The 26,269-nt window shown below is 38.2% G+C and overlaps 1 protein-coding gene across 10 annotated transcripts in view; it reads left to right on the top strand.

The window, feature by feature from the left end:
• Window positions 1–26,269, top strand: part of Sorbs2 (sorbin and SH3 domain containing 2) — a 202,563-nt gene that overhangs the window by 62,414 nt on the left and 113,880 nt on the right. For all 10 annotated transcript variants that reach the window (XM_058571172.1, XM_058571171.1, XM_058571173.1 and 7 more), the window contains exon 4: window positions 6,462–6,517. The gene's annotated coding sequence lies outside the window, so the exon portion shown is untranslated. The remainder of the gene's footprint in view (window positions 1–6,461; window positions 6,518–26,269) is intronic.

Here is a 26,269-nt window from a genome sequence, read left to right as displayed (position 1 = left end):
TACACACAGTTGGTGCTGTTTTGCATATTGGCCTCCCAACACCCCTCCATGCTGCAGGACAGACTGGGTGACCTTCAAGCCTGTATTTCACTGACTTCCAGCTTTCTCTGTGCCAAAGCCACAAAACATTCTTGTGTTGGAGATTACCTTTTTGCAAAAGCAAAAAGGAAAACCCAAGTGTCATAAATAACTTGGCTTGCCTACTCCATAGTGATATTCCATAGGCTCAAATTTCCATGCCAGTTGAATTCTAGCAGGAGTGCATATGTTTAGCTCCCTGTCATTTATGTAAAATGAATCAGGCATTGCTTCGAGCCCATAGTGATGAATGCCTTGACAGCGTGTGTATACTCTACATGTGCTGCCACTTGTCAGCGCAGACAAAGGCCAAGTTTGATGTATAGATAAGACTGCCACTTCTCTCTACTATTCCTGAACAAGCCACACACCGTGGACTTGTATTTCTGTCAAGAGCTCCAGTTTTCCATCATCTATTTTTTATAGCACTGATACTAAACCAAGAGCAGCAAATGAAGGGTATTATTTCTGACTTGGGTGCATCACGATACTGATTTGCTGTTCCTAGGAAGCAAACTCACCACATTGGGTTTTGTCATTTTACCATGGGAGACCAAGTTCAACGAAATGTAAGTGTTTTGAGATGCTTGATATTTTCAACATGTACATACATAATTCTCCATGCTTGAGTGGGGAAAGGATTATGCAATAGTAAGACAGGAGAGGGCTGGAAAGTTTATTTGGTACCATTTGTGGCAGGATGAAAGTGGATTGAAGTCAAGCAAAATAATTTGCTATATCCTCTAGTTTCTCAGCATATTGTTAATCTCGGGAAGATCTTGATTTATTTGAAGCAACATTGTGTTAGTTCAGAATCAGATTGCCATGTGGTCTCTCTGAAATGTTTGTATGTCCTTATCTTTAATGCATTCTCCAAATAAAATAAGCCTGCATTTTTAGAAAGTATGATAAAGATCTATAAACCAGGATGTTTAGGGAACCATTTACAAAGGACCAGAAAATCCCTCCCCCAATCCTTGAAAATACACACACACACACACACACACATATACACACAAAACCCTTTCACACACTAAGAGACTGGTTTTTAAAATTAACCTAACTAGCAATAATATTATAAACCAACTCAGAATACTTTTTTATTATAGTAGGTTTACTTGTAATAATTAGTTAAATGTCAATTACATTAAATGTCAATTGCAATGAGCATATTTTAAGTTGCCCAGTATTAAGCTTTAAGTCTGTGATATACTATAGCAGGTCCTTAGGGGTTTTACAAGAGCTAATGCCACTCAGTTTATTTCTCTATGAATATGTATCACATTTTTTGGTTTATAACTGTTTTTGCTTTTTCAAGCAAGTTTTTGTTTTGCACTTGATTTCCCACTTTTAAGACTCCTTGTTCAGCTTTTTGACTTTGTGAATATAATGATCTTTTTTATATGGTAAAAAAGAAAATGCCAAACTAATTCATACAAATTGCTATTTTTCAGTGTTCTGTGCTTTACCTTGAAGCAAGATCAATAGCATACAAAGAATGGAAATAAGTCAGCTCTTGGCTGCATTTTTCACTTTCTATTAAACTTGACAGCTAATTTGCAAGTTCACACTTTTTTTTAATGCTAGAGTTCTTGAAACCTTGACAGCTGAACCCTTCCAACTCCAGCTAACTGTGCAAATTAAGAATGGAACCCAGTGATTTCCCTTGCACTGATATCGTTTCCAAGGTATTATTTTGGTCAAAGACAGGAATTAATTCTTATTTAATGCTTTCTAGTAAAATGAGATAGAATAAGGACAGAGAGAAAAAGTAGAATTGAGAGGGTTACAAAATAAGCCTGAACTTTCCATCGAGAGTCACAAACAGAATTCAAAATGTTTCATTTCATCAAAATTAACTGAACAAAATTATTTTGAGCAAGACTCTTTCCTTAGGCTCACTGGTAGAATGTTTTAAATGCTTTTTCTATATAAAGATATGTTTAATCTGATAGAACAAGTGGCATTTTTATAACCAAGAAAAATTATTTATTCTTAGAAAAGAAGAAAATCTTGGACATGTGGCCAGTTATGGGAAAAAAATATTTAGGGGGTGACATTTTTTGGCATGAAATAGAAAGAAAATAGTTTTTTATGAAACACTTGGCAAAGCAGAAAGCTTAAAAATATTTCTAAACTTGCCCAGTTACAAAGCCACGCAACATGTTCTTTTTCTGCTATGGATGAAGGAAAATCCCTTGTCTGGGACCCGCTCTCTGAATCCCATCACTTTGCTTCTCCTGACAGGAATTAGTTAATTAACTAAACTCTGCCATGTCTAGCCTGTCAACTCTGTGCTGCTCAAAAACGAAACACGTGACATTCTAAGAAAGAACTCAAAGAAGCCAATTTCTCAGAAAACATTTGAATAACCCTTGGAGGTTAACAGCACCATCATTTACACAAAAATTGCTTTAAATGTGGATGATGTATTCATCTAGGCCAGCAAAGTATTTGTGTGTCCTACAGGCTGCACCAACAGCCTGCCTCATTGTAATGACATATGTAGGCAGATGTTAGAGAAGACAAGCTAGAACTCATGAGATGCAGTTCGTTCCCCTTCTTAATTCTGCAACTTCCTTCTCGCACTGTCTTTTCATCTTGTAGTGTTAGACTTCATGAAGTTGTTTCATAGAAATCGCTGAGGGACTAGTGGACTTGCTCTGAACCAGTAAACCATTGTTGCCTCCTATTTGCAATAAACAAAGTGTGTTTCTGGACTCTGAGTGCGGAAAGATTTGTTTATGGGAAGGAAATTTTGCTGGACTATTAAAATGGTTTTCCATTTTGCCTCAGAGCTCAACAGGAGGTCTAGGTAGCAGCAAGATAGTAAACAGAACCTAATTTTGTGGATATTTTGCTTTATCAGGGGGGAAGTCCTTTCAATTCCTCACAGCTGCCCTCCCAACATTTGTCTGGTGACGCCAGGATGTGTACTAAGCTGCTCACACAGGTTTCCCACCCAGGTTTCAGAATCAGAACCTCTGAACTCTCAACCATCTTAAGGACCATCTAGACTTTGGCAAGACAATGTTTTAAAGTTGCTTTTTTTTTTTTTAATGGCAGAATTCTCCCCCCCCACTCCCAATTTTTTTTTCTTAATTTCTTTTCAATTGCTCCCACATTGTCCCATATTGCTCCTAAAACAGTACGGCCAACCTAGGGAAGACCAAGGTTAAATGAAAAGAGCAGACAAATTCTTGACACTAGTTGAGCAATAGGGTGGTTCCCATCTCTTGATATTCCTTCTGGACCTCCACCATCTTCCTCTCCCTGACAGTCCTGGGACAGACATCAGCTGACAGTCAGGGTTGGGCCAAGGATGGCTCTTCTATACCAAGCCTCTTTAAGTCCCAAATCCGAAACTTGAAAGCAATGAAAATTCCAAGTAAAATTAAACAATTATTGGAAAATCAATCTCTCCTTCTATGGCACCTTAAAAGACAGTGAAAGAAATTGTGCTTTTAAGGCACTTAAATAATTGTAGAAAGGGAGAATTGGGAGTATACTCAGTTCTTTATGTTGGTTCCTATTCTTTAGTTAAGAAGGTTAGAAGCTCAGATTAATAGATAATGCTAAAAACAACCCAGAACTCAGACATTTTCATTATGTTTTGTTTGACATGTTAACTTGGAATAAAAATGTTAGCGATGGGGCAAAAAAATAATTTTTTTTTAAGTATGGGATTGTTAGGTAAATGAACCAGGTCTTCTTGTTAGGGAACGTTTCAATTTACTTTGATAAGGACTATCGGTTCCTAATTTTCCAAGTCATTGCTGAGGGTGAGACTCTTCAGTGGCTTTGGGGCAAGTAAGTGGCAAAAACAAATGAATATACCTTAAATATGGTCCTGGAGAGTGCTGGGGTCATTGGGTGTGTTAGAATACCCTGAGCTAAAGAGGACCCCAAGAACTCTAGAAAATGATAAAGGAAGGGTGTGATCCACCGTCTATACCACATGCCTATAGCTAAGCAAGCTTTGGCTCCCTTTTGAGAAGGTATTTTGTCTGAAACCTCATTTCTATACCATTATAGGTATAAAAACAAAAGATAATGCTGTGGTTAAATGGCATTGGCTTCAAGCTTCTTAAACCCCCTTCTTTTTCTACTTTCCCTTAGGACAAAACGTCTCTGCTCATTAACCTCTAGGTTACCTGAATAGTGGCAGGAAAGATTTTTAAATGAGAATGTTGATTTACTATGTGTTTTAACCTATGATTGCCTTAGGTTCTACCAATTCTTTGGGTGGTGGTGTGGAGGTTAATACATGTCCAGGCTTACACTATAACATCTTCATGAAGGGGAGCCCTTTTTGAGTAGGACAAAAACCACAAAGTTTATTGAGATTACTTCTTCATTGGCTTAGTATCCAAGCTCTCAAAAAGCATAATGGAAAAAATTACTATGACTATTATAGTGGGTCACTTACAGCAGCAGAAGTAGCAGATAGTGTCTGAGCATTGACTTGGGCACCATGTTGCCTATGTGGGAGGCCCACCCCGCCACTGAGACCTGAGCAACTTGCCAGTGGCCATGGCTCTGTTTCCCATCTGCAAATGTAGAAAATAACAGGCCCTACCTTGTGTGTTATTGGAAGAATAACCTAGTTTAACATAAGAGCTTGGGAAACAGCTTAGCACACTATAATCACAGTAAGCATTGGCTGCAGTGAATATTATAATTGTGTTTCTGGGAACTCTGCAACATTAGGATTATATTCGAATGTCAGATTCTAATCATTTTCCATAGTATTTGTCCATTGCAACTGCAAAATGAACTAAATCAAGGTGCATGTTCAGAATGGTAGAGGATTGTACTTATTGTAAGGAAAATACTTATTTTTATCTATTTTAGGCTAAAGGGACAAAATTACACACACACACACACATACACACACACACACACCTTTAGATGGTCGAAAATTTCAATGATAGAGTCCAGAGATGGCAATTCAACAAAAGTTTAACATAGAAGCAGATGAATGTTTAATGAAATTATATTCTGATACTATATGTAAACAGGTAAGTTCAATGGAATGAAGACTGGAAGAGATTTGGAGGGAGGGTTACATGGGCATGTGTGTGTGTGTGCGTGTGTGTGTGTATGTGTGTGTACTTTGCCCTTTTCTCCTTGTGGTCAGACTAGTTCCCTTTAGGAAAAAAAGCTTTCTTCCCAAATCTGCAGATATCTGTAAATTTTATTCTTTCCAGAAGGGAAAAAAATAGTTTACTGTAATTCATTTGAAGCAAGTCTGATAGAATGCCAAAATGGAGTATTTATTGCTGCCAGAGGATTGATTTATCTGCAGAAACATGCATTGCTTTTTGCTATAAAATCAGGGATATTTTTTGAAATAGGCTCATGAAGAGAGAAAATAATGCCTCACAAGTTCCCTCTGGCCCCCAAGTAGCTGCCCCACATCCCATGACCCTTGTTTCCTTCCTGCTCTCAAGTTTCCACTATAGGGGACATTCCCAATTAGAAAGTCCAAAAACCCATTTAAAACATAATTTACCTGAGACAGTGTGCTCAACTTCCGTTAGCACATATTAAATCCTTAAGGGGTCAGATAAGGTGCACCCCTGTATGTTGCAGAGACCAGTCCGCAAAAAGAGATCTTCAGTGAGTGAAGAATCTGGGCAACAGAAAGATGAGTGGCAGAGAGAGAAGAAAAATCTAGGAAGATTATTTTTGACAAAGGAGGGACACAGAGGAGCTTCCACACACAATGAATTAACTTGAGTTGGAAGGAAGTTATGGCGGCACCAAGTGCTGGTGCAGAAAGGAGGAGAGTGCTTTGGAAAGCTGACTTGAAGATGCAAGAGATGAGTTGTCTCCCTCTTAGCCTTATGTCCCTCTCCTCTCCAGTCTCACTCCACACTGGCTTGGAAAGGATTGGGAGAGCAAAGAGGAGTTGTTAATGGCCAGCATGAAGTATGTTATTAACATAGGGTCCTCGTTACATGGCATTTTTCCATTCTATTAAAATACTGATCACTGGTTGCCCACGAAGCTTTCTTAAAAGAATTTTGTATTAAGTAAGGACCAAGGAAAGAGAAAATAAATCAGCTGAACATCTCTGAGGCTGCCAAGCACACTGTCTGCTTTACTCCCACCTCCTATAACCATGGGTAAAACATCCCTAGTTAACCTTTTTTTACCTAATTACCAAATGGTAACTAATTGTGGTGTGTAACAAACTAAAACTAATAAGTCTGCATGATTTTCTTTTTATGGCTTTTTTTTTCTGGGAAGTAAAGAAAAAATATATATATCATGGTAAAGTTAAGTTTTTTTAGTTTGTTCTCGCTGCTAATTTTGGTGGGGTTTGTGATTATGGAGCAGATCCCACCCACCTATTTATTGTAACATTTCTCTTCTAGAGCCAGACTAGGACAGACTCATATACCATTCCGATCTGGGTGCATTTCTTCAGAAGGTACGCTGTTCTCATGGGGAAAATCCACTGCCTGGGCTTGGGAGTGATGAGGCAGGAAGATATTTAATGCGTGTCCTTTGGTAAAAAGATCTCTCAGTGATGTTAAGAAAATAAGACAGTGGGCACCAAAGAATATGAAAACAAGAATATGAGCACACCCTGACATTTCCTTGACCTTCATGCCTATGTTATTCCCAGCAAAATTTCTGTCTTGAGATTCTGCATAGATACATATGATTTAAGCTGAGTGATTTAAAAGTAAATGGAAACATCAGAGGAAGGGAGGCAGTAGGGAAAAGCACAGATGTGTGTGTATGTGTGTGTGTGGTATGTGTATATGTGTGTATGTGGTGTGTGTGTGTGTGTGTGTGTGTGTGTGTGTGTGTGTGTTGCTGGGAATTGAAGCCAGGGCCTCAAGAATGATAGTCAAGTGCTCTGTCATTGGGATACATCCCCCTGACACACAATGGAATATCTTGTGTGGATCTTACTTTTCTTTCTTTTTTTTTTTTTTTGTAGAACCCAGGGGTGCTTAACCACCAAGACACATCTCCAGCCCTTTTCATTTTATATTTAAAGACAGGGTCTCACTAACTTGCTTATGGTCTTGCTATGTTACTGAAGCTGGCTTTGAACTTGTGATTCTCCTGCCTCAGACTTCCAAGTCGCTGGGATTATAGGCATGCACTACCACACCCAGCTTGTGTGGGTCTTAGAAACATTGTGAGGAATCCAAGAATTGAGCCCTACCCTTGTCCTAAAGCTCCTTCCTTCCTATTGTCTCTCAGAACAGCCATTCCCATACAATCTGAGAGAGGATACCTCTTGCTCTTTGATACCTCTCTGGGGACAGACAGACAGAGAACATGCTTGTAGCCATGAACACACATTTGGAGACCCTCCATGCCACCTCTGTTGATTTTCTCTGGCTCTCCACCTGCCCTACTGAGGACTCCAGAGGTAGAAAGGAAGAAAGTTCCTCACTCACTCCCTCCCTCCAAAGACCACTGTCGGCTGCCTTGGGCTAACTGGGTTGCCGGGGTACTTTCCTACTGACTCCCAGGCTTCTCGGTTTTCTTTTCTGAAATCACTCTGGCCACGTATTGCCTGGATTTGACACCGGTGTATATTGCTCCTCTAACTCACCATGGAGGAATCTATCCGTATCTACCTGCCCACTCCCAAAGCAAATTTACTTAGTTCTCTTACCCCTTCAGGTCAAGTCAAATCCATCCTTGGATTACAAAAGGAAGAGAGGCTACAGAACATACTTTAGCCACTTTATTAGTTTCCTAGCACCACTGTAACAACATAAAGCAAACTGGAGACTTGAAACAAAAGAAGTCTGGAAGTCTGAAATGAAGGTGTTTGCAGGTCCATATTGCCTCTGAAGCCTCTGAGGGAAAATCTGACCTTGGCTTTTTGGAGATTCTGGAGGTTACCAGCAATTCTTAATTCTTGACATTCCTTGTATGATGACATCTTCAGGCCAATTCCATCACCACATGATATTCTTTCTGTGTGACTGTTTCCTCTCATCTCTTCTCTCTCTCTCTGAGGATATTGATCCTTGGATTCAGGACCCACCCTACTAGAGTATGATCTCAGTTTTAATTTCCTCTGCAAAGATCTTGTGTCCAAATAAGGTCATTTTTGCAGCCACTGGAGGCTAGGACTTCAACCTATCTTTTTTGGGGACACAACTCACCCCACAACAGCCACAATTAAAGATCTGGGTCATCTCCTAGCAGGAAATAGCTCCAAAGTATCTATTGCAACCTCAAAGAACAACTTTAGTGCCCAAATTCAACACTCACTCTCTTCCACATCCGTGGAACTGACCAGCTTTGCAGATGCCAAAGAAGGGAGTGACCTCCCTAGCAGGACTGGCCCAACTGGTCCAAGCTATTTCTGAATGAGGCCAACACACAGGACTAATCTCCCCTAGCTATCCCCCCCCCCCCCCGCCCCCCCCCCGTCCCTTTAGTCTTCCTGAGAATGCATGAACCCCTAGAGAATATCTATATGAATATGTATATAAGCTTTCAACTTACTTTTCTCCTAAGCACTATGGCTCTCCTTGAAATAGGTCAATCTTTTTTGATATTCTTCACACTTCAGTGATCTTCCTATTCTCATACTATATTGAAATTATTTTCTAAAGGAATGAGTTTTTCCTAAAGCCTGATGTGCCCCTAGATTGTTCTGACTGGAGCACTACAGAATGCCCTGGAGTTATTTACTCCCATGTAAACGATTCAGGAGGTCACCAGTCTCCATTGAGACTTCCATTTTCTGCTGTATATTATTTTCAAAAGGAAAAGTTCGACTTCCTTGGTCATAAGTCAAAGTTTCACATGTACATTTTTCAAGAAAGAAGGTCAAATACCAGAGCACAGACATCAGATTGTGGAACTGACCATCCATAATCTACAATAATAATCTGTGTGATATCTTAGTCCCCCATCTATACACTGATTTGGTAGTATGTTGAGAGAAAACAGAGACAGAGACAGAGAAAGAATGAGAGACTACTTTCTAAAAGTCAGTCCTTGGTTATTACATCAGGCTTTGTATAAAAACAAAGATAATCCTACTGAGAAAATAAACACCAAGAGGCTTAGTTAGGTACGACACTGCAAAGACATTTTATAAATATTTTGGTAAGTAGATATAAAAGAAAGTGATTTGTGAGGTGGTTATTTTGCATTATGCTCCATTTGAAGCCAATTGAAATTCCTCATTTGCATTAACCATCTGAGCTGTTTTCCATTTGGAGGAATGTTCTATTCTAAGTTCCAGCTCCTCCTATTTTAGGTGGGCAGGATTAGAGTCTCTGTATTTGAATCTGTCAGGGTGAAACTGTGTGCTCAAGGAAGCTCTGTGTATCATTGATGAAAGAAAGCATTAAAATGAACTAGTTGAACTTTTTTTAAGCCTTTTTAAGCCATTAAAATAGCATGAATGCTTAACCATGAGAAAAATCTACAAAATAGTGATGCTACTCATTTGCTACATCATAGAAAAAAAATTGCCCTGTTTGATGGTCTCTGTGGGAATGGTCAGTAAACATGTGTCATCACTTTTTTAAAAATCAATGTATCATTTTATCAGTAACCATAAAATATGGCAGAACATTGATCTACAACTAGGTCCTGAAAAAGCCTCTGTCTGGCTTCTTGATGGCTTATAGATGCTTACCTAGCCACCGACAGGCCAGGTGTAGGTACCTAGCTCCAGAGGTAGGCTGCATTTGAAGCCTGGATCTGCCAGAGTGTGTGATCTTTGGGTCAGGGCCCTAAAGTGAGATATTCCCATTTTCCTGCTCTGAGATGACCTAATGCAAACCAACAAATGTAGCAATCCTGTTACAACCTGGGTTTCCTCCCAAGGCCAAGAGCAGTTTACACAAGAACTCTGACCATCCGCACTTGTCAGCAACAGAAAAGCCCAGTCATCCATATTCTACAACAGCTCATTAAATTCTTTTACTGCCTTTATTTTGTAAATTCGAAAGTGCTGAAGCATAGGACTTAGTAAATTTTCTTGGTTGTCCTGATAATGTCTGTGTTAGGTTTCTGTCACTGTGACAAAGTTCATTAGTTAATCAACATATAAAAGAAAAAAGGTTTATTTTATCTCACAGTTTCAGAGTTTTCAGTCCATGGTTTTTTGGCCCTATTGCTTTGGGGTGTGTGGGGAGAAAGAACATCAGGCAGTGAGCACAGGGCAGAAGGAACCCTGTCATCTCTTGGCAGCCAAGAAGCAAACAGCAGGAGGCAAGACAAGGTCGGAATCCCAATATCCCCCTAAAGGACACGCCCAAAGGACATGCCCCCCCCCCCATGACGTAACTTCCTTCCATTAGGCCCCACCTTCTAAAAGTCCTACTTCCTCCCGGTAGCACCACAGGCTGGCTTTCAAGTCATTAGCTTATGGGCCTTTGGAGGATATTTAAGATCCAAAATGTGGCAGTGTCCCTGGGAGTGGGAGAAGGCATGTTTCATAGAGAAGAAAAGGAAGTTGATTTGTCCTTAGTAACTTTGGGTGACAGTGGTGGGACCAGATCCACACAGTGAGGGCTCCAGGCTCCTAGCTCAAGCTCTACCCAGTGAATGACATGAAAGGGAAAAAAATTAATAATATAGACTATAATAAAGAAGTTAAATTTTTTAAAACTTCAACCTGCCCTCCAGATGATAAAATGACCATCTGGGGGCATTTTTTTCTTAAAAAAAAAAAAAAAAACTCACATTGACCTTTTGGAAAAACAAAATGGGAAATACATTGTCTATACTAGTTTATATCTTGTGCTTGTAAATATTCATTGTTTGAGGAATGTTTTTCCATATCATTAAAAATATTCTTTGAAAAATGTAAATTTTTATTACCAACACAGGGAATTAAGTAAATCACGCCTCCGATGATAGAAACTAAAATTATTCTAATATTAAAGAAGCCAGAAATTCTCCTACATGGTGTTATAGTTTTCTCAGTTCCCTGAAAAATAAATTACATAAGTTGTACTGTACACAAAATGTCTTATTTTTTCCCCCCTCTCTACAAAGTAGATCATGATAATTCTAAAACTGAGCAGAACCATCTGGAATGTGAGTCATCAAGCCAAGTGAAAAGAAAAAAGAGAAAAAGTAATAAAGCACGACCTACATTATTCCTCATATTTTACAGTCTGGAAATTAGGTGTCCAAGCAAATGGGACACTGGATCATATTCTTGAATTAACTGATCCTGAGAACTTACAGATCTGTGGTCATCAGTTGACCCTGATGGTGAGGCATGTTCTTCCCAAATCAATTTTTTTTGTACCAAGGATTCAACCCAGGAGGCACTTAGGCACCAAGCCACATCCCCAGCCCTTTTTTATATTTTATTTAGAGACAGGGTTTCACTGAGTTGCTTAGGGCCTCACTGCTGAAGCTAGCTTTGGACTCACAATCCTCCTGCCTCAACCTCCAGAGCCTCTGGGATTACAGGTGTGCACCACCATGCCTGGCCCAAATTTAACATAAAAAAGTTTAACATAAGGACAGGCAGGCAGAGAAGGCTCAAGGCATCTAGTTCTGTCTGCTCTTTACTTATTCAGAAAATAAAAAATGGAAAAAAATTCAGAAGGAAATCCTGTTACAGCCCCTGACAAGGGCTTCCTCTGAGTGAGTGGGGATGTGCTAAGCAGCCAGAGGGATGGGTGGGAAGTCACTGACAGAGCCACATTCCCTTTCTTTTTAACTACACAGAGTCAGAAGCTTTTAGTAGCTTTAACCTGACAAGAGTTTCCCTTGTTTAATCTCAGTAGAATTGATGCTTTTCCATATAAGAAAATAGAGTGGGAAATGAGGAGCGGTTTTATGAATCAGCGGTGTGGCCTTCCTGGGGCTGTTGCCATCTCTAGAATTTTCCTTATCTGGCATTCTCTGTGCTGAAGGCTTCTCATGTTATGTAATCCTCAGCGCAACTGGTGGCAAATAGGTATCATCAGCCTGTTTCGTAGCAGAGGAAGGCAAGTTTTAAGGCTCACTCCATTCCCCCTTCCACTGCCCTCAGGAAGCTCATATTTGGCTCCTGATCAGTAGCCGGCACAGCTTGTATGCTGGAGAGACACTGTGTTAGGGACACAGTCATCATCTTGTCCTCCTCACAGAGTGGACAGCACACACGGCTGGGGTTTGTGTCTGGTCTTCCAGAGCCCTGAAATCCAACCCAAACATTATGATTTAATGAACTGCTTGATTGATTAAGAAACCTGGGAGATTACACAGGCCTGTCGATGGCATTTCATCTTAATTTATTGTCTTCTTAATTTGGGAATCATCATGATTAACTTTGGAATTAGGAAGGACTCTGATTAAAATAATTAGTGCTGCCATGCATCGTTTTGTAATAAGGAGGCGAATGCGGGAGGCACTTGGCTAACCAGATTTAGAAGTCCTGTGGTTTCACTGCTTCACCAAAAATAATCTTAGCAATCACTATATATCCATGGTTGAGACAGTGAACAAGTCTTAATATATTGAGTCTTTTCATAGAGCATGGGATCCATCAAGATTACCAGAGTTTGATAGAATGACAAAGACAGGATTCTAGCAAAATGTTCTCGAGTAATTCTCATCCATGAAGAGTTATTCTGGCAAATCAAACACCCTTTTCTATCCACAGGCAGGTGAAAACATCTGTCTGGGTGGTAGATGTTAGAATCAGAGCTGGAAGTCATCGATTCCTGGTCAGGTTTTCTCCAACACACGATGCCGTAAGCTTTTTTATGAAACACAGTCACTGGCATTACATAAAACCTATTGGTCTCCATAAGAGAAGAGAGAACTGTCATCCTATGCTCCACCTGACTGGATAGGCCCCCATTTTTAGAAAAAAAAGCACTTTGTGGAATAAAAAAAAAAAGTTTTTTATTGTAAACACTCTAGTAATCTCTATAATAAGAATTATTCTGCATAGATTTACTAAAACCAAGTTAGCTATAGGAATTGGTTACATATATTGTAATTTTCAATATCTGACCTCTAGTCAAGGATTAGTTTCTCTTAAAAGTCAGTCATTGGGCTGGGGTTGTGGCTCAGTGGTAGAGCACCTGCCTAGGACAAGTGAGGCCCTGGGTTCAATCCTCAGCATCACGTAAAAACAAATACACAATAACAAATAAATAAAGGTTAAATTCTTAAAAAAAAAAAAAAGTCAGTCTTTCCATCTGGGGACTGTGATATATCCCTGTAATCCCAGTGGCTCATGAGGCTGAGGCAGGAGGATCACAAGTTTATAGCCAGCTTCAGCAACTCAGCAAGGCCCTAAGCAAATTAGCTAGACTCTGTCCAAGATAAAAAATAAAAAGGGCTGGGGATGTGGCTCAGTGGTTGAATACCCTTGAGTTCAATCCCTAGTACCCACCCACCCCTCCAAAAAAAAGTCAGTCATTCCCACATGTTAGTTATCACAGAAAGAAAGAAAGAAAGAAAGAAAGAAAGAAAGAAAGAAAGAAAGAAAGAAAGAAAGAAAGAAAAAAAGAAAGAAAGAAAACACCTGTCCAGAGCAGATTCAGAGATAAACATCAACCAATAATTCAAAATGGTGATTTAAGATTGTCTTTCTGTGGTTTAATTATTTTTTCTGAACAAATTATTTATCCTATTTTATGTTAAAATGTCTAGCAATGTGATTTTATCAAAATAAAATAAGACTAATCCTGAGGCATTTTTGGAGATCATATTTTACTATTACGTAGTTATTTAATAACCTTGATAAATAAGGCTTATTTCCTAAGATAAGCATATTCATTTAAGGAAGTTTGTTGAAATGAAAAGTTGATCTCTTTGGGTTGTTTTGTTTTTGTTTGTTTGTTTTTGTAACTAGGGATTGAAGCTAGGGGTACTCAATCACTGAGCCATATCCCAAGCTCTTTCTATTTTTTAATTTTGAGACAGGGTCTCACTAGGTTGCTGAAGCTGGTCTCAAACTTGTGACCCTCCTGTCTCAGCCTCCCAAATCCTTCAATTACAGGCATGGGCCACCACGCCTGGCTTTTGGGTTTTCTTTTTAATTGTAGACACAATCTGATGAAATGATGAAATGCTTAATTTGATAATCTGGCAACAACATTGTTAATTTTTCATGAATTTCAAAACAATCAAAAACATTGAGATAACCAAGTGAGATTTGCTCACTGTAAGTGACCTACGTAAGAGTATAGTAAAAAGCCAATTGCAGAACTTATTAAAGTCTTCCTAACTTCTACTTCTATGTGATCATTACTTTAATTATTACTTTAATGGTAAATCATTAACAAAGTACGTTGACTCTCCACCTATTTGGCTAGCTTTTGCTGTGATCACATCAGCAATAGGATCATCAATGCAAACTGTGGACATTCCTTAATAATCTGCCCACTTTCCAGAGAGAATGAGATTTGCTTTGCTGAAGCTATTTAGATCCCTTCAGGGCTGACTGAAGTGAGTGAGTCATCCGGTAACCATGGAAACGATGCCAAGCAGTGTGAAGTGATGGGCGCGCATGCTTCCAGATGCTGCAGCTTCTGTGGAGGCATCTGTTCTGGGCTCCTAATCTGTCAAAAACGTGCTTACCATCTCTGAAACCAAATTCACTACGTTTTGCTTTCCCTCTTGCTGGTTCTCTATAATAGCCTCAAGTAAATATAAAATGAGGCAACCTAATACTTTACCCACAGGACCCAATGTTCTCTCCAGAAATGTGTCTCATATTTAAGGATGCATGTCCAAATGTGCTAAAAACAAACCCTCCTCTCAGTCACATTTCTACCCCTTCTATTTCTGAAATGCCTTATCTGTGTCCAGGCTCCCATACTATATTTATGTCTTCCTATTTTTTCCTGCTTCTGTTTCCATAATTTCTAATATATTAATACTTATAGAATAAACAGTTTAAGAACTTCAAGAAAATAAGCAATCGCCTTATTCATTCAATCTAAGTCAAGTAATATATAGCCTTAAATGTGGTTTCTGAAATTATCATGTGTTCAGGTAAAGTAAATATAGTTCATACCAAGTAAACTATGTAGTCTTTGGGAGATGGGTCTTTTTAAAAAATGGGCCATGAAAGTGTAAAGCATTTGTACATTTAATGTCGAGTAAATAAAACATCGACCTATGCTCAAGGACCCATAAACACAAATATCATAAAGAAAGACAAGATGAAGTGGTACAGATGAGGAACTATGTTATTGTTAATTAAAAAGGGAAACTTAAGGGGAATACTTTGAAATAAACTTCTAAGAATGTGTGCAATTTTAAGAATAATTAGGAGCGATCCCAATGGGAAAGACATCTCACAAAAGACTCAAAATTATAGCTGTATTTCCACACCAATCATTTGATCCTGAAGGACAGGGACTTGTCTGTATGAACTTGACACCCTCAAGATCCAGAACGATGTCTTGAACAGGTAGGTATTCAGTTAAGATGTGCAGATTAAACTCAAATGAAGGTGAAAATGTGTGTTATAAAGAGCAGCAAATAGCCCTAAAGAACAGAATATGAGAAGGGAAGTAGGGGATCATGTCTTAAAAATTAGGTCAGGACCTTACTGTTCTGGGTTGGGTTTGAAATTTATTAATAGATAATGTGAAGTCACTGTCCGTTTTCAAAATGTTAACCTTACCAACGCAGCTTGAAATTAAAAGAGATTGAGAAAGAGAGAGAGTGAGAGGGGAGGACTAGGGACAGGCAAACCAATTGAAAGATTGTTAAGGATAATTTATTTGATAGAACAAATTAAAATAACAAAAATGATATGCCTGCAACTAACAGCAGGTTTAGTAAGAACTATATAAACAGCGGCAAAAGGAATGATAAAGACAACAATAATAAACAATAATAGCTAATAATTCGGTCAATGCCTATGTCTAAGCACTAAGTTAGAATTTTGACTAATCACATCTTAGGGACCCTTAGTGAAGAAGGACAGAGGAGGTTGGACACCCAGGAATTTTCAGGAAGTAGGTTTATTGACTGCAGGGTTCAAAGGTGACTCTCGCCTAAGAATTCTTCCTCTGAACCAAGATTTTGGAAATTTTTTGAACTTTTACCCAGTTGGGGGTGGGGGAGATTGGAGTTTCACATGACAAGTGCTTTTTGTTCCATCCTCTAGACCAGAGAGGTTTCACAAGTTTTTACCAAGAAAACAGAGATAATATCTTTTCTTTTTTTTTTTACAACATGCTTGCAGACTAACTCTGTCACACCTCTTGTATACAAACCTGGCATTTACAAGAAAGAGGAAACAACCAATCACTGTAACTCTGCAGACATTCTGCTGATCTGACAAGAGGAGAAGCTTAATTATGGCAAGGGTCTTTTGGGTGGGGGTACCTGGTCTGCTTCGTTAGCACACAAAGTTGCAATTCCAAAGTTCATAGGTGAGGCAATGGAGACTCTAAGAGATGAAGTAATTTTCTGAAGGAAATTCTGCTGGAATTTTTAGATGCTATGTAGACCAGAGGGTCCTGCGTGGTAGGTGCCAGAAAGCCCACAGTCAGAAGCTTTGTCAACTGCTGCTTCCCTTTGAACACAGATAAGCATCTAGAATATTCAACACCTCTGATAATGATTCCAAACTCAAACATCTGAAAAGGGCATTTTTTTTTTTCTGCAGGGTATTCTCATCCCTTTGTAGTCTAGGATGGCTTGTAACTGTTGACCCACAAAAGGCTGAAGTTCAATGTAAATATTAACAGAAAAAGTGTTCAAAAATAGATACAAACCTTTTTATGGAACTAGTCAACGATTTACTGTGGTTGCTTTAAAAAGGCTCTTTGTTAAAATATAAACCATCTACACACGCTTATATATGATCCATCTCACAAGATGGGCAAGATACTGAATTGGTTACACAGTGAGAGATCAATGGTGAAAAAGAAATTATCCTTAATCTGTCAGAAATCGTGGTGAGAGTAGACATGAAGGAGAAGCAGTCATCTAGTACTGCTCAAAAGTGTTTCTGAGGACACAAATATTTACAGCAATTAATTCATGGGGAGGAAAGTCTTGAAAAATGGATAGGATTTGGGTTAAATTAAAAGGTTCAAGCAATTCTAATCCATATTTGTGAGAAACAGCATGAAAGTCCATGGTGATTTCAAGATGAGCAGAGAGATATGGCGAAATTGAGGGAAGTGGTGGAAGATGAGACTGAAAGAGGAGAAGGGAGACAGATCATGAGATGAACTTGAGGTTATGGTAAATTGTTAGAAATTGACCTTTTGGACAGCAGAGAGCCCTCAGAAGGAAAATAGTGATACCATTTGGCTAGGTTTTAGGAAGAACTCTCTGGCAACAGTATAAATAACAGGAAAGAAAGGAAATTTGAGTTAGGTTCACTCCCCTGAGTTGTCTGTCAAAGGCAAGCTGTCCATCTGATTGTCAGTTCCCTGGGAAACTATGTTGGAGGTGATTTCTACAAATATCATAGCACTCCAGGAAATAATTGATGTTGAAAAATAACTAGCTCCTTCTGGTAGCTAGAAAACTACTAACTAGCAGTTCTCCCTTTGGTCTTTTTTCAGTCTCTCTGAATGAAAATATTCCAAGTACTTGGTAAAAACATGCAAAAAGTTGTCCTAGCATGGCTTAAGATCTAAATTTATGGTATTTTCCCCTTCGATACACTCAAGCACCATAATAAAAGAAAGAAGAAGAAAAAGTCAAAACCTAAAAGAAAAGGAGAGGCTACACATGTAGTTAAGAAACGCAAGATCTCTTTAATACCTAGCCTCCTCGATTGGAAACTCAGCTTGGAAGTTTAAATAAAGAAAGGTTGATTCATCATGCTCTTGAAACCTTCCTGCTGTCCAGTATACAGACACTGGCATACAGAAGAGAAGAATGAGGGGTCCTGAAGTACCAGGGGCTAACAAGTAGACACTGAAAACACCCATAATTGTTACTTTTTGGTACCAGGCTATCCTTTGTGTACATGGCATACCAAAAAAAAGTTTAAAGTAAGCACAGTGATCAAAAATAGGTAGCTACAATGCTGCTGGAATCCATGGATTAATATACTGGAGCTGTTCTCCTGTGTTTTTTGATGAACTCAGGACCTTGACATTCAATGAAACAAAGTCAACTTCTTACTCTGTGACTATGAACTCCACCTTTTTCTTCCCCTTGACTCTCTAGAGAGAGTTGAACTGGAAAGATACATGCTTGTTAAAGAAGCAATTACAAAACCCCAAAAACCTTTAATGTTTCCAGTGTGCGTGTGAGGTGCCTTTTATCTCAAACCCCCAAAGTCTGTATGTGTTAACAACTATGAGAAATTATTCTAAGGAAATGAATAGAATAAGACTAAGAGCACTGTTTTGAAGCAAATCCATGTCTCTGATCTTTCTATTTGAACATACTCCTCCTGGTGTACATTAAACAATTTTTTTTCTCTTGACTTCCTTTAAAGCTTCAGTTATTTTCTCATAATCCTCATGGAAATAAATTGCTCTGTTAATGGATGTTGCAAAGATTTAAACTTATTAAAACATACACTATTTTATGCAATCTGCAATACACACTAAATTGGCGCTTATTCTCCAAAAATATAAGATGGTTTTCAAATTTCTTGAGAGAAAGAGCGCAGAAGAGTTCTTGTCTCTGGGTTTCCAGTTAAATTGCTATTATGCAGCTAACAGGAAGGCATTTATGTTATTTCAGATCCTTGGCTCTGTGGCCAAAGTAGTGCCCAACATGCATATACCTTTCTTTAATTTTTTTTTAGTTGTATATGGACTCAATGCCTTTATTTGTTTTTATGTGGTTCTAGGATCAAGCCCAGTGCCTCACACTTGCGAGACAAGTGCTGTATCACTGAGCTACAACTCCAGCCCCAACATGCATACACCTTTAATAGCTCTGGGGTTTATTAATTTCTCAGATGTTTTCCTTCTTCCCACTGTGATGATATGAATTCAAGTCTGAGCCGCTTCCACTATTAAACAAAACAAAATTTTACTGAACTTTAATAACTGGTTATTTTCTGGGCACATTGGGTAGAATTTTGGATCTCCTTAGAGGAAAAACTATTATGAAAAGCTCAGCCAGGTGCAGTGATGCACACCTGTAATCCCAGAGACTCTGGAGGCTGAGGCAGGATAATCTCCATTTCAAAGCCAGTCTCAGCAACTTATTGAGGCCCTAAGCAAATTAGTGAGACTCTGTCTCAAAATAAAAAATAAAAAGGGCTTGGGATGTGACTCAGTGGTCACATCCTTAAACGCCCTGGGTTCAATCCCTGGTACAAAAAAAAAAAAAAGAAGGAAAAAAGAAAAGAAAAACCTCATGTTCTAGTTATCAGACAATTTAGTATCAATAGCATTGTCAATGTTGACAAAGCTCTCAGGCTGGAGTGTAAGGATAAAGGCAGAGGACCCTCTAGTCTCTCTCAGCCCTATTCTTCCAACAATCATTTTGAAATTCTATCCCAGAATCACTGAAGATCCATTCCTGATTATTTTTAATCACCAATCAGATGCAAGATACAGATTCATTGTGCAGCACCATTTTGCCTTTAAAAATACCCAGAAAAGATGATATAGCTGCTTTGTTAGAACACAGTTCATCAGTGCAAAAGCAGTTTTCCAAACAATGTCACCTTTCAGTTAAATATTCACATGAATTCCAAATACATGTAATTTCTCATAGCTAATTAGGGTTGAAGGATCTTTTTGAGATCCAGAGAATTAAACACTGTCTTATTAGGGCTTCATGGGTGTTTTTCATATTATTTAAATAAAACTCAGAAAGTAACATACATCCCTGATAGCAAACATAATCATCATAGCTACATCCTCACTCTGCCTGTGCCCATGACATACCAAGATCTTGTTTTTGTTGACTTTGCAGACAGCTCTGAAGCACACTGCTTTTCTCACATCTCTTACAGAACTCAAGATTCATTAAGGCACATTAATATTGTGCATGTATATAAGGACTGGGAGCTTAAATGATTGTGTTGGCTAAGATCTAAAAACTTCCCATTTTTGTTTCCTTTCTATATTTTGCTACACATTGCAAAGGTTGTTTTGGAGAAAAGTTATAATCTCACAGGATGATTTTCTCTAAATTATCTGGAAGTTAAGCAACACAGGGCCTAATTACATGGAACAAAAGTCTATGATTTCTAAGAGGAAAATCTCAGTTTTCCGATACAGTGCCATGCCTCAAGTGATTTATTTAGTCCCCTAAATGGTTTTTGCTTTCCCCTTGTTTCTATTGCATATTAAAACAGAAACCATATTACTATGCAGAAAAATCTGGGTATTTTCTTCTTCCACTTTACAGGAAAATATTTGGCTTCTTTGAAAATGTGGTCTAGGGTTCATCTCCGGTCATGCTAAAAGAATTTCTTTTTCTTTTTTCATCATGTTTGGTTTCCAACCCTATTTGTATTTCATATCTGGATCAAAATTCCAATTGAAAGCGACAAAAAGGAGGGGAGGGGTAAGACTTTCACTGACTACTTCAAAAAGTTTGCTTACCCAAGCTTCAAAGAGCTCCCTGCTACCTGTTCAGTTATTCTTCCAGGAAGTTAGGGCACAGATCTATCTAATCACCATGGTGATCTTGTCTCCAAATAGATAACAGATCAATCCTTTGTATCCAACTGTGTTAGAGAGCAGGGGCATAAAAGGAAACGGGAAGTTAGCTTTCATTGTTATTTGGGTTTGGTGGAAGTTATACATTGCCACAGTCGTCATAGTCATACTTTGTCTCACATAATCTTCTAAACACCCCCATGAAGTAAGCAGATCAAACACTTTAGGATCATTCCCACTTCAAGACTGAAGCCCAGGGAGACAAAGCGACGTGTCTAGCCATGTGTCTAGCATGTCCCTGCCATGGCTAGAATCTAAGCCCATAAGGCCCTGGGACATTGCCTTCTCACTTCAAGGGATGGATTATCAACACCACCACTGTGAAAAATACATGATTTATTCTTTCAGATGAGAGCACATATATCTCTCAAAAAATTTAGTAAGTAAGTGAGATAGGAATAGGAAAGCCAGTAGAATGAATTGGACAGAACTTTCCTATGCTCATATATGAATACATGACCAGTGAAACTTTGCTTCATGTACAATTACATGAATGGGATCCTAATTAGAAAAAGTTGTATCCCATGTATGTATAATATGTCAAAATATACTCTTCTGTCATGTATATCTCAAAAGAGCCAATTTTTAACAAATTTAGTAAGTGCTTCTCAAGACCTCAAAATCAAAAAATAATGAACAAAGTATTCACCAGCAGCCAGTGCAGCTCCATAACATATGAATGAAGTGAAACACTGGTTTCCAGGTAGATAGTTTAGATGTATGGAAGATTATTGCTTTTTTTCCCCATTTTCATTGCTAAAATATTTTCTAAAGTTTTCTTCTTTTTTCAGAAAGTGTGTAGCAACCTTAAGCTTGTCCGCATTTCATCACTGGAAAGATGATGCATTATGTACATAATGCATGATGTGCAGGGTAAATTACAATTTGTTTCATCATAATGTAAACTGATAAATGTAATCTTAACCTGGATAAGCCATGTACCCAGGCTGCAGAAATCCTCCTAGTTGCAAAAAAAAAAAAAAAAGTTTACATTATGTGTGAACAAACAGCATCCACTAAGAGAGTCAAGAAATCATAAAAGACTGGCAAGACAAAATAACCATGAAATATAGAAAGCTAAAAATAATCAATAATGGAATAAAATATTAGGTTTGAGGTGCTTTATACTTAAAGATTTTAAGGGTTCAAAACTACCATATAACTAAATATATCATGTCACTGTTTCTTGTGCCTATGGCTGTTACTTGGGTATTGAGTCACTTAAAATGCCATTAAAACATCTCTTTGAATATGTTGTTTTGATAGAGATCAATAGTATCTACATGGAAACTTGGAAATTAAATTTTGTGTTTAATTTGGCCACTCATTTTCAAATTGCTCCTTTCTGGCATTCAGTGTTAATTATGGAATAGAAAATAGTGAAACATGGTCTTGTCCTCAGGTAACTTATGGTCTATCTAATGGACTTCATGAGGCAAGTGGGGAGGAGGGAAGGAAAGAGAGAGAGGCAAAATAAGATACTTGAATGAGGTGCAAGTAAAATGACCTAGCACTTGAAAGCAATTGCATGCATCATCTATTGAGTTCTAGTGCCACCAGGAATATGTTTAATAGCCAACATGTCATTCAACCTGTGACAGAAGGAAAATGAAATTAAGTAGAAAATTGGAGACTTTCACTTTATAACTAGGCATATAAATTTAATGGGACTGTTATACTTTTCTGAATTCCAACTGTGGTATTGCACTCATTGGGGTAAAACTCAGTTGCTGGTACAGGGATCCACAGTGATAGAGGCTTAAACAAGAGAGCTCTTTATTGCCTACTTGTATGGAAGTGGAAATTGATAGTGTGGAGCTAGTAGGAAAGGTTTGCAATTATTGGGGACCTGCGTTCTTTCTGTTTATTATTCTGCCTTCCTCAGCTGTCAACCCTTTCTTGGTCTTTGATCAAGATCCTCCTCCAGATCCTAACATCAGCCCTACATTCCAGCTAGCAGAAAGGAGGAAAGGGAGGGAGGGAGCATCCCCTTCACTTTTAGGTCACAGCCTTGTGGAAGATGCACACCATTTCCTCTCATGTCCACTGGCTAAAATTTGGCCCCAAAATAATGTAAACTGATAAATGTAATCTTAGCCTGGATAAAGCCATGTGCCTAGCTAAAACGTCTTTTAATAAGGTAAGAAGGAAAGATTAGGAATGTGGAGACTATTAACTCTCTCTGTTGGTGACAGGAACCGTGCTATAGTCCCCTACTGCAGAACCTAGCTATAGATGAGAAAATATATCTAATTGCATATTACTAGGGCTTTTGTTTTCAAAAATGTAGATTAGAAATGTATCTTGGATGCTTCCTACAGTTGAAGAAGATTTCTCACCTTGTCAAGTGCTACTCATTTACAACTAAAAACTAACACCTTATGCTAAGCTAGTCAGAGCCAAATATAATTAATTTGATTAAGCTTGTCACCAAAATATCAAGACAAATGTTCTTGAAACATGGCACTTTATCCTTTTGCCTTTTTCTCCCTTTTTCAGTTTATTTACACTAAAAAAGTAGGCTGAGGGATTGAGTTGCAGAAACTGATCCTTATAAGTGTTACTCTATCTATCACCAAAAGCCAGTGAGGAAAAAAATAAGCTAAATTGTGTTAGTATAGACTGCTCTTACTTGGATCATATTTAATAATTAATTACATTGTACAGTTAACACCAGTGTAGGAGTCTCTATAGAAATAACACTGGCAGGTCTATTTGCCTCATTCTTCAAAAGGCTTTCTTGCCTTATTTAAGAGCAACTTGTTATTTGCTCCTTATCCAAACCAGAAAGTATGAATTTTCCTTTTCAGTTCTCTAGGTAACCTCTAAGATAATGGTTTGCCGGAGTAATTTTTCCTCATTTTTCAATGGTGCATTGTAATTGTACATAATGGTGTGGTCTGTTGTTATATATTCATATACCTGCACAATATAACATTGTAATTTGGCCAATATCATTCCCCAGTATTTCCCCTTTCCATTCCCTTCCCCCTGCCTTGTTTCTTTCATTTATTCTACTGGTCCCCCTTCAATTTTTATGAAACCCTCTCACCTTTCTTTTTCTTTTTCTTCTGTAACTTCCACATGTGAGAGAAAACATATGACCCTTGACATTCTAAGTCTATGGCTTATTTTACTTAAGATAGTGTTCTCAAGTTCCATCCATTTTCCTGCAAATGACATAATTCAGTTTTTCTTTATGACTGAATAAAACTCCATCATGTATTCATTGATGGATACCTAAGCTGCTTTCATAGTTTGGCTGTTGTGAACTGTGTTGCTTATAAGCATGGGTATGCATACACAGTAATTTTTTTAAATGCATAATTTAATAACTTTATCATTTATCTTTCTTTACACAATAGACAACAGGAAAGATAATTTTTCAAAAACCAGTTTGCATTTGAGAGTCATTGGGCAAACTTGCTGTTTAATGAAATCTGACAATCCTATAACTCATTTGTAGAGCAAAAGAAAATCATCTATTTCTGATTTATAGCTGGGTTTGCACATGATAGGTTTGCTTAGAGCTAACTTGCAAAGGAAATTATAGCACACACTGTTCTTACAAAGAAGATTATAAAATTATGAAAATGTAGAGAGTAGGAAAGCATTGTCTAAATGCCTGACTCTCATTTGGCAAATAAAGAAGCATATGTACACAAAGGTAGAAAGAGAACTAGACGCCCATCCAGTTAACTACTATAATATGGAACCCACAACTTCCAGAGTAATGCACCTTCTCTTGCTTGATGCTCAGGACTACATGAGACTTTTAGGTGGAATAAACATAGGGCTTCTTGTGCAGAGCACATATGCAGTAAGTACCTATCTTTAGGAATCCTGCACATATACAGCAAGGGTGTATCTGTCACCAAGATAAAGTGATAATCAACAACTAATAAGACTAGAGAGGTAGGAAAACCTTTTTCACTTTTCCCCTTGATTCTATGAACTTTTCCTAATTGGGTTAACTTATCCCATTTATCTAAATTTGCAAAACCAAAGTCTCTCTAATTCTTTGAAGTTTCAAATGATGTATCCTTAAACTCTTTGGTGCTGTTGAGCTATACTCAAGGTATAATAAAACAATGCTAATAATGCTAAAAATCATAGTGAAAATGACAGTTTATGTTCCCTTACTCATTCTTGTGACAGGTACTTTTCTATGACATATATTATTTTAGTCCATCCCCCCATTGAACCTATCCTATTTATAATTGTGGAAACTGAAAAATAGCATAGAAGTGATTCACTCCAAGTTAGGTAGCTAGTAAGTAGTAAATTAGGATAGAAACTCAGGTTGTCACTTTTAATCTCTGCCCTATATTGGCTGTCACAGAAAAAGAATTATACTCTCTTAACTGGGAAAGTGTGCTGTAATGAACTGAGCCTTAATCTTGGGGCCCAAAGGATCACAGTCTTCTCTCTTTTTTTATTTTAACTCAATCCAAAGAGTTGAGCTAATTACATTCCTCAGTTCATGGCACTTTATCTCTTTGACCCTTGTATATCTACATCTATGAGTAAGCCCCTGTTTTAAACCATAAGTCACCCATCATACCTGCTCATAATACTATTATTTTAAGAAATGAATAACATATATGATTCATTTTGATTAAGTAAATAATACATGTTGAACACTGGACCATTATTGGAGAATATGGCCTTCCTCAGATAACTGTTCTTATAATTCTACTAGGGAGATATCCACAGTTCCCTTAGTCTCCTATTGTGCAAAACAGTCTGAATTCTAATATCTCACTACAAATAACAGAAAAAAAATATGTTAATCAATCACTACTTTTTTTTTCTTTTGGCATTTTGACAGTGGGGCGGTTATGCCCTATAACCAAAAGAAAACACAAACTGGTCATCTCCTAGCAACTCACTAAAGATTACTCCCAGGGAATAATTTATGTGGCTGAGTGCAAGTGCATGTGACTTCTAAGTCCAAAGTCAGCAGAGCTCCCTCACTAGGTCATTAATTCCTTTCAATAGCCTGCAAATATAATGAACCTGGTATTATGCCATTGTAGGAAGAATGAGCACTAAAATGTCCCCAAGCGTAGGTGGTTTTATATGCAAGAGACTGACGAGTTTTATCGTTTTTGTTGTTAAAAATCTAATTGCAATTAAACGTCACTAGTAATCAGGATCATATTGCTATTCTCCCCTTTCCTTTTGCCGAAGCTGATTTCCCACCTCTTTCATATAAAGGGACATCTGTCACATAGGGCTGGACTGTGTCATGGCAACCTTGCCTTCCCTGGCGTTTTCTCCCAGTGGGCTCCTTATCTGGCTTCACAGTCGGGTGTGCTGGTGAGACCTGTCAATCAAAACCTGCTCCTACTCAATCCCAGGAAGCTGCTGCCCATGCCACCTTAATGCGCCAAAGAAAGGTGCAATCGACAGATTTCACTCAGCCATCTGTGCAGCAGAGAAATAAAGATGGCTCTAGGAGAATTCATTTCATCACTTCAAACCATGGTTTAGTTTACCCCTTTTAAAAAACCTGTTTATAAAAAGAGAAAACCTGACTAGAGAATTCATTTGAATAAATGACCCAAGCAAGTAAGGGACCCATATCCGAAATGCTTTAACCACTATTC

Source organism: Marmota monax, unplaced genomic scaffold (genome assembly GCF_021218885.2).
Source record: "Marmota monax isolate L192 unplaced genomic scaffold, Marmota_monax_Labrador192_F-V1.1 WCK01_AAM20220418_F8-fsc00345, whole genome shotgun sequence".
NCBI lineage: Eukaryota > Metazoa > Chordata > Mammalia > Rodentia > Sciuridae > Marmota > Marmota monax.
Note: the sequence above shows the minus strand (reverse complement) of the source record. Positions and strands in the feature narration are given on the sequence as shown.